Below are 9,909 nucleotides of genomic sequence, written 5' to 3' on the forward strand. Positions count from 1 at the left end.
TGCCCACACATTTTATATAGGATTGAGGTCAGGGCTTTGTGATGGCCACTCCAATACCTTGACTTTGTTGTCCTTAAGCCATTTTGCCACAACTTTGGAAATATGCTTGGGGTCATTGACCATTTGGAAGACCCATTTGTGACCAAGCTTTAACTTCCTGACTGATGTCTTGAGATGTTGCTTCAATATATCCACATAATCTTCCTTCCTCATGATGCCATCTATTTTGTGAAATGCACCAGTCCCTCCTACAGCAAAGCACCCCCACAGCATGAATGTCACGCCCTGGCTTTGGAGACTCTTTAATGTTGAGCCAGGGTGTTAGTTTCTATGTTTAGTTTTCTAGGTTTATGTTCTAGATCGTTTTGGATCTATGTTGGCCAGGGTGGTTCCCAATCAGAGGCAGCTGATTCTCGTTGTCTCTGATTGGGAATAATACTTAGGCAGCCTGATTGGCACAGTTAATTGTGGGATCTTGTTCTGTTTAGGTTTGTGTTGGTGAACCTTTAGACTTCACGTATCATTTTGTTGTTTTGTTGTTCATGTATTAAGTACTCATTAAAAGATGTACGCCTATCACGCTGCGCCTTGGTCCGCTTCTTATGACGATCGTGACAGAAGATCCCACCAAAGAAGGACCAAGCAGTGTGTTCAGGAGCAGACACCGGGAAAGGAACTGGAGAAGTTGGCGATGTCCCAGGTGGGCGAATGGTGGTCTTGGGAGGACATGTTCGCGGGCAAAGGGCCATGGGCAAAAGTTAAAGCCCTGGCGAGAGAGGAGGTACGGCGCCAACCGTGCCGTCGTCGGACAGGCGAGAGGCAACCCCAATATTTTTTTTGGGGGGGGGCACACGGCATGGACGACGGGGCTGCTGGAGGCAGCTACAGGGCGAGTTTGTGGACTAGGAGAGGGGGCCATTGGTCATGAGGGGGAAGGAGAGTGTATTGGCACGGCGAGAGGTACTGGGGTGTGTTACCAGTCCGGTCCGGCCTGTTCCTGATCCCCGCACAAGGCCAGTGGTGTGTGTTCCCAAAACGGTCCGGCCTGTTCCTGTCCCTCGCACCAAGCCTGTGGTGCGCGTCGCCAGCCCGGTCCGGCCCGTTCCTGCTTCCCGCACCCAGCCAGTGATGCGCGTCGTCAGTCTGGCACGGTCCGTGCCTGTTCCACCTGTGCCTGGTCCGGCACCGGTCAGCTGCTCCACGCCGGAGCCAGAGCAATCCGCTCCACCGGTGTTCAGTCCAGCTCCGGCCATTAGGGCCAGACCACGAGGGCGAGAGAGAGAGTGGTGGTCGCGCCCGGAGCCGGATCCGCCTCCGAGGCGGAATGCCCACCCGGCCCCTCCCCTGTGGTGTTTGGTTGGCGCGGTCGCTGTCCGCGCCTTTGGGGGGGGTACTGTCACGCCCTGGCTCTGGGGACTCTTTAATGTTGAGCCAGGGTGTTAGTTTCTATGTTTAGTTTTCTAGGTTTATGTTCTAGATCGTGTGGATCTATGTTGGCCAGGGTGGTTCCCAATCAGAGGCAGCTGATTCTCGTTGTCTCTGATTGGGATCCATACTTAGGCAGCCTGTTTGGCACAGTTCATTGTGGGATCTTGTTCTGTATAGGTTTGTGTTGGTGAACCTTTAGACTTCACATATCGTTTTGTTGTTTTGTTGTTTTGTTGTTCATGTATTAAGTACTCATTAAATGATGTACGCATATCACGCTGCGCCTTGGTCCGCTTCTTATGACGATCATGACAATGATGCTGCCACCCCCATGCTTCACGGTTGGGATGGTGTTCTTCGGCTTGCACGATATCCCCGTTTTTCCTCCAAACATAACAATGGTCATTATGGCCAAACAGTTCTATTTTTGTTTCATCAGACCAGAGGACATTTCTTAAAAAAGTACGTTATTTGTCCCCATGTGCAGTTGCAAACCGTAGTCTGGTGTTTTTATGGCGGTTTTGGAGCAGTGGCTTCTTTCTTGCTGAGCGGCCTTTTAAGTTATGTCGATATAGGACTTGTTTTACTGTGGATATAGATACTTTTGTACCTGTTTCCTCCAGCATCTTCACAAGGTCCTTTGCTGTTGTTCTGGGATTGATTTGCACTTTGCGCACCAAAGTACGTTCATCTCTAGGAGACAGAATGTGTCTCCTTCCTGAGCAGTATGACGGCTGCGTGGTCCCATGGTGTTTATATTTGCGTATTATTGTTTTTACAGATGAACGTGGTATCTTCAGGCGTTTGGAAATTGCTCCCAAGGATGAATCAGAATTGTGGAGGTTAACAATTTTTTTTCTGAGGTCTTGGCTGATTTCTTTCGATTTTCCCATGATGTCAAGCAAAGAGGCACTGCGTTTGAAGGTCGGCCTTGAAATACATCCACAGGTACACCTCCAATTGACTCAAATTATGTAAATTAGCCTATCAGATGCTTCTAAAGCCATGACATCATCTTCTGGAATTTTCCAAGCTGTTTAAAGGCACAGTCAACTTAGTGTATGTAAACTTCTGACCCACTGGAATTGTGATACAGTGAATTATAAGTGAAATAATCTTTCTGTAAACAATTGTTGGAAAAATTACTTGTGTCATGCACAGAGTAGATGTCCTAACCGACTTGCCAAAACTATAGTTTGTTAACAAGAAATTTGTGGAGTGGTTGAAAAACGAGTTTTAATGACTCCAACCTACAGTAAGTGTATGTCAACTTCCGTCTTCAACTGTATGTGTAGGGGTAAGGTGACTAGGCATCAGGTTATAATAAACAAAGTAAAGGCAGCGTGTGTGTTGATTGTATGTGAGTGTGTAGAGTCAGTATAAATGTGTGTGCATGTTATGTGTGTGAGAAAAAAAAGTGAGTTTGGTTGTGTATGTGTGGTGGAGTGTCAGTGTGCATGAGTGTGTAGAGTCCTGTGAGTGTGCGTAGAGAGATTGCTAAAATAAAAATTTAATACAAGGATCAACTCAGATAGACCGTGCAGCCATTTTGTTAGCTATTTAGCAGTCTTATGGCTTGGGGATAGAAGCTGTTCAGGAGCCTGTTGGTGTCAGACTTGATGCACCGGTACTGGTTGCCATGCGGAAGCAGAGTGAACAGTCTATGGCTGTTAGCAAATAACATGAGCAAGTCTACTTCTGATAAGCTTCCCAGTAAAGCATAAAAAACAATCAAGCAACCCAGAAAAGTACAAAAAATAGCCCATATTAACATATGTAGCCTATGAAATAAGGTTCATGAAGTCAATAACTTGCTTGTAACAGATGAAATTAATATTCTGACTATCTCTGTAACTCACTTAGATAATACCTTTGATGATACAGTGATAGCAATACATGGTTATAACATCTACCGAAAATACAGAAATGCCAACAGGGGCGGTGTTGCAATCTATATTCACAACCACATTCCTGTAAAGCTTAGCGAGGATCTCATGTTAAATACTGTTGAAGTAATATGGCTACAGGTTCATCTGCCTCACCTAAAGCCCATTCTGGTGGGAAGCTGATATAGACCACCAAGTGCTAACAGTCAGTATCTGGATAATATGTGTGAAATGCTTTATAATGTATGTGATATCAACAGATAAGTATATTTTCTGGGTGATTTAAATGTTGACTGGCTTATACGCCAAAATAATCACAAAATAGCAAAGTTGGATCGGAGCTCGCAAAATGGTGGCCATACAGTACGGCGTCATCTTTACATGTGCCGAATACAACGGGTGTAGACTTACCCGTGAAATGCTTGCTTACGAGCCCTTGTACATGAAGATATGTACATGAAGGTAGGGTAAAGTGACTATGCATCAGGATAGATAATAATAAGAGTAAAATAAAGAACAGAGTAACAGCAGCATATGATGAGTGTAAAAGTGTGTGTGTATGTGAATGTGTGTGTGCGTGTGAATGAAGTGTTTGTGTTGTCAGTATGCATGTGTGTTTTGTGTGTGTGCATATGTAGTGTATCTGAACGTGTGGGTTTTGTGTGAAAGTGTAGTGTGCATGTGTATATTGTCTGTATATACACTGAGTATACGAAACATTAGGAACACCTTCCTAATATTGAGTTGCATGCGTGGATCAGAAAACCAGTCAGTATCTGTGACCACCATTTGCCTCATGCAGCACAACACATCTCCTTCGCATAAACTTGATCAGGCTTTTGATTGTGGCCTGTGGAATGTTGTCCCACTTCTCTTCAATGGCTGTGCAAAGTTGTCCCACTCCTCTTCAATGGCTGTGCAAAGTTTCTGGATATTCGCGGGAACTGGAACACGCTGTCGTACACGTCGATCCAGAGCACCTCAAACATGCTCATTGGGTGACATGTCTGTTGAGTATGCAGGTCATGGAAGAACTGGGACATTTTCAGCATCCAGGAATTGTGTACAGATCCTTGCGACATGGGGCCATGCATTATCATGCTTAAACATGAGGTGATGGTGGCAGATGAATGTCACAATTGGCCTCAGGATCTCGTCATGGTATCTCTGCATTCAAATTGCCATCGATAAAATGCAATTGTGTTCGTTGTCTGTAGCTAATGCCCGGCCATACCATAACCCCACTGCCACCATGGGGCACTCTGTTCACAAAGTTGAGATGAGCAAACCGACCTGGCATCTTTTCACTCCCTCCTCTCTACATTTTCTTCATCTGTTTCTGCTGCTAAGGCCACTTTCTACCACTCTAAATTCCAAGCATCTGCCTCTAACCCTAGGAAGCTCTTTGCCACATTCTCCTCCCTGCTGAATCCCCCCCCCCCCCCTCCTCTCTCTCTGTGGATGACTTCGTCAACCACTTTGAAAAGAAGGTTGACGACATCCGATCCTCGTTCGTTAAGTCTAATGACACTGCTGGTCCTGCTCACACTGCCCTACCCTATGCTTTGACTTCTTTCTCCCCTCTCTCTCCAGATAAAATCTTGTGACTTGTGACTGCAGGCCGCCCAACAACCTGCCCGCTTGACCCCATCCCCTCCTCTCTTCTCCAGACCATCTCCGGTGACCTTCTCCCCTACCTCACCTCGCTGATCAACTCATCCTTGACCGCTGGCTATGTCCCTTCCGTCTTCAAGAGAGCGAGAGTTGCACCCCTTCTCAAAAAACCAACACTCGATCCCACTGATGTCAACAACTACAGACCAGTATCCCTTCTTTCTTTTCTTTCCAAAACTATTGAGCGTGCCGTCTTTAGCCAACTCTCTTGCTATCTCTCTCAGAATGACCTTCTTGATCCAAACCAGTCAGGTTTCAGGACTGGTCATTCAACTGAGACTGCTCTTCTCTGTGTCACGGAGGCTCTCCGCACTGCTAAAGCTAACTCTCTCTCCTCTGCTCTTGTCCTTCTAGACCTGTCTGCTGCCTTTGATACTGTGAACCATCAGATCCTCCTCTCCACCCTCTCTGAGCTGGGCATCTCCGGCGCTGCTCACTCCTGGATCGCGTCCTACCTGACCGGTCGCTCCTACCAAGTGGCGTGGCGAGAAGCTGTCTCCGCACCACGTGCTCTCACCACTGGTGTCCCCCAGGGCTCAGTTCTAGGCCCTCTACTATTCTCCCTATACACCAAGTCACTTGGCTCTGTCATATCCTCACATGGCCTCTCCTATCATTGCTACGCTGACGATACACAACTAATCTTCTCCTTTCCCCCTTCTGATAACCAGGTGGCGAATCGCATCTCTGCATGTCTGGCAGACATATCAGTATGGATGACGGATCACCACCTCAAGCTGAACCTTGGCAAGATGGAGCTGCTCTTCCTCCCGGGGAAGGACTGCCCGTTCCATGATCTCGCCATCACGGTTGACAACTCCGTTGTGTCCTCCTCCCAGAGTGCGAAGAGCCTTGGCGTGACCCTGGACAACACCCTGTCGTTCTCCGCTAACATCAAGGTGGTGACCCGATCCTGCAGGTTCATGCTCTACAACATTCGGAGAGTACGACCCTGCCTTACACAGGAAGTGGCACAGGTCCTAATCCAGGCACTTGTCATCTCCCGTCTGGATTACTGCAACTCGCTGTTGGCTGGGCTCCCTGCCTGTGCCATTAAACCCCTACAACTCATCCAGAATGCCGCAGCCCGTCTGGTGTTCAACCTTCCCAAGTTCTCTCACGTCACCCCGCTCCTCCGCACACTCCACTGGCTTCCAGTTGAAGCTCGCATCTGTTACAAGACCATGGTGCTTGCCTATGGAGCTGTGAGGGGATCGGCACCTCTGTACCTTCAGGCTCTGATCAGTCCCTACACCCAAACGAGGGCATTGCGTTCATCCACCTCTGGCCTGCTGGCTCCCCTTCCTCTGCGGAAGCATAGTTCCCGCTCAGCCCAGTCCAAACTGTTCGCTGCTCTGGCACCCCAATGGTGGAACAAGCTCCCTCATGACGCCAGGACAGCGGAGTCACTCACCACCTTCCGGAGACATTTGAAACCCCACCTCTTTAAGGAATACCTGGGATAGGATAAAGTAATCCTTCTACCCCCCCCCCCCCCCCCCCTAAAAAAATAAAATAAAAAAAAATAAAAAAAATGATATTGTAAAGTGGTTATCCCACTGGCTATAGGGTGAATGCACCTATTTGTAAGTCGCTCTGGATAAGAGCGTCTGCTAAATGACGTAAATGTAAATGTAAATGTAATGAACGCTCTAGATAACATGTAAACAGCCTAACCAACTCTGCTACGGCGAGTAAAATGGTCAGAGTGAGATGTTCTCTCATTTGTGTCTTGAAGTAGCTAGCTAGCAAGCTAGCCAACTTTAGCCAGTTAGCTTGGGTGCTTGGTTGGGACAAGAATCCATGCATTGGCAGGCAAGCTGCAGAAGGACGAGTTGGCTACAATTCCCCATAGTTTATCCGTGCAATTTTGATGTGCAACTAGCAGAAAATATGTTTGAGAGGGTTTAAATCAAATCAAATGTTATTTGTCACATACACATGTTTAGCAGATGTTATATCAGGTGTAGTGAAATGCTTGTTTATCTAATGTTCCTTGGTTAGATTTGAGTTCATCTTGCTCTGGCTAGCAGTAGTTGTAGGGCTGTCCCCTGTAGCTCAGTTGGTAGAGCATGGCGCTTGCAACGCCAGGGTTGTGGGTTCGTTTCCCACAGGGGGCCAGTATGAAAATGTATGCACTAACTGTAAGTCGCTCTGGATAAGAGCGTTTGCTAAATGACTAAAATTTAAAATGTAAGGTCTAGAGCAGGGGTGTCAAACTCATTTTAGCTCAGGGGCCACATGGAGGAAAATCTATTCCCAAGTGGGCCGGACCGGTAAAATCATGGTATATATAACTTAAAAACAACTACTTCAGATTGTTTTCTTTGTTTTAATACTATCAACATAAAACATAAAGCTGGAGCCTGAGGACAGTGTGTCCAAAATAGTACAAGCATAACATCGCTATTAATCATAAAACACCTCAAGTTTATTTGAAAATTCTAAAGAAAAAGAACACACAAACACACAATGCCTCAGTGATTCACAGAACTGTTTCACAGATCACAGAACTATCTCAGGGTGTCATTTCTCAGACAGAAATGTAGATACAAATAATGAAATCCTGTTCCCCAAACAAGTGCAAGAACCACAGAGTCAAGAATAGGTTAAATATACAAATAAAATAAAATCAATTAAAAACAATAGCACATCAACATAAAAACATATAAACATAAAGCTGGAGCCTGAGGACAGTGTGTCCAAAAGCACAACATCACTATTAATCATAAAACACCTCAAGCTATTTGAAATTCTGAGGACAAACAACACACAAACACACAATGCCTCAGTGATTCACAGAAGTATATCACAAATCACAGAACTATATCAGGGTGTCTCATGCAGCACTTTAAGTGGGGTTGCATAGTTTATTTGACTCCTGATACCTGGCATCTTTTAGCTTTCACCAGCGCATCAATATCAGGCGTCACATCCTGAGTGGCAGCCAACTTCAGGATGTGATTCAAGTGCTTGTGCATGAGCCTTGAGCGCAGCTTTGTTTTATTTATGCTCATTACAGAGAACTTGCTCACAAAGATATGTGGTTCCAAACATGCACAACAGTTTTGCAGCGAGGGCTGTCAAGTTGGGGTAACCTGGCAAGAGATTCTGATAAAATGTGTCCAAGCCAGCTGCGGCAAATTTGCCCTTCAAATCCGAGTCACACTGCAAGTATATTATTTCAAGTTGGATGCTGACAGGCAGATCAGAGGGATTCACGGTTAATGGCGAACAAAAAACGTTGAAGTCTTTCTCCAGTTCACCAAAAATCTGAAAGCGTTGCTCAAACTCCCTTAACAGTCCCGTTATTTTATCTTTGAACCGCTTCATGTCTGCCACATGTTGGGTCGCGCACACATTTTTCAGACAGGGGAAGTGAGCTGCATCACCACCGGCGAGTTGCGTCTCCCACAATGACAGCTTCAACTTGAAAGAACGTATGCTGTCATAATACTGCGTGGCAACTTTGTTGCACCCTTGCAGCTGTTTGTTCAAGTTATTCAGGTGCTCTGTAACATCCACCATAAATGCAAGGTCCTGCATCCATTCTGCGGAATGAAATTCTAACACTGGTTTGCCCTTTTCTTCCATGAACTGTTCAATTTCTTCTCGTAAATCAAAGAAACGCCTCAGCACAGCACCTCGGCTTAACCATCTTACCTCAGTGTGGTATGGCAGGCCATAGATGTGGTCTTTCTCTCTGAGAAGGCTGTCAAACTGACGTTGATTCAGGCTTCTGGATCGGATGAAATTAACAGTTTGGATAATATAATAATAATAATATAATAATAATATAATATAATAATATAATAATAATACAATAAAAATAATAACCACCTTCATGACGTTATCCATCTTTAATGACAACACAAAGCCTCCTGGTGCAAAATACAGTGAAAAGTCCAAAAATCACGTCCTCCATTTGCAGATTGCACTTTCTCTCTGAACTTTGTCACAACGCCTGCTTTTTTCCCGATCATTGAGGGCGCACCATCTGTAGCCAGGCTGACAGCGCGGGACCAGTCCACTCCGACCCTGTCCAGCGCGCTGACGAGTGCAGTGAAAATATCAGCTGCTGTCGTTGTATCTGTCATCGGCACCAACTCCACAAACTCCTCGGTGACGGTCAATGTGTCATCAACTCTGCGGATGAAAATGGCCAGTTGTGCAACATCTGTAATGTCCGTGCTTTCATCAATTGCAACCAAAAACGCAATAAATTACTTTACTTTTTGCTTCAACTGGCTGTCCAAATCCACTGAAAGATCGGAAATCCTGTCTGCAACTGTGTTTCTTGTCAGGCTGATATTTGCAAAAGCCTGGTGCTTTTCAGGGCACACAATCTCCGCTGCCTTCATCATGCATGTTTTTACAAATTCACCCTCACTAAATGGTTTTGAAGCCACTGCGATTTCATTAGTAATGAGGTAGCTAGCTTTCACTGCAGCGTCACTGATGTCTCGGCTGTGAGTAAACACAGACTGCTGTTTCTTCAGACCCGCCAACAGTTCATTCACCTTCTCTCTTCTCCGCTGTCCTTGAAAGTTGTCATATTTGTCGGCATGAAGACTCACATAGTGGCGACGAAGGTTATATTCTTTCAGCACTGCAACATGCTGTGAACACACCAAACATACAGCTTTCCCATTCAATTCCGTGAATAAATAGAAGGATGACAATTTTTCTTGGAACACTCTGCACTCTGCGTCCACTTTTCTCTTTTTTGACAGAGACATATTGGGGCAATGAGGGTGCCAAAGCACATAATGTTAAAAGTAGAAGCCGTAATAAATATCGCGGGCAAAACAAAGTAGCTCATCCGGACTGGCTGCACTTGCTTGACCTATTTGCTCTGCCCCGGTATAAACAGTTTGCTTGCTTAACACAATTGCTATTGCGCCATCCAGTGGACACAATT

The sequence above is a fragment of the Coregonus lavaretus genome (assembly GCF_964263955.1).
Source record: "Coregonus lavaretus genome assembly, chromosome: 2".
Lineage (NCBI taxonomy): Eukaryota > Metazoa > Chordata > Actinopteri > Salmoniformes > Salmonidae > Coregonus > Coregonus lavaretus.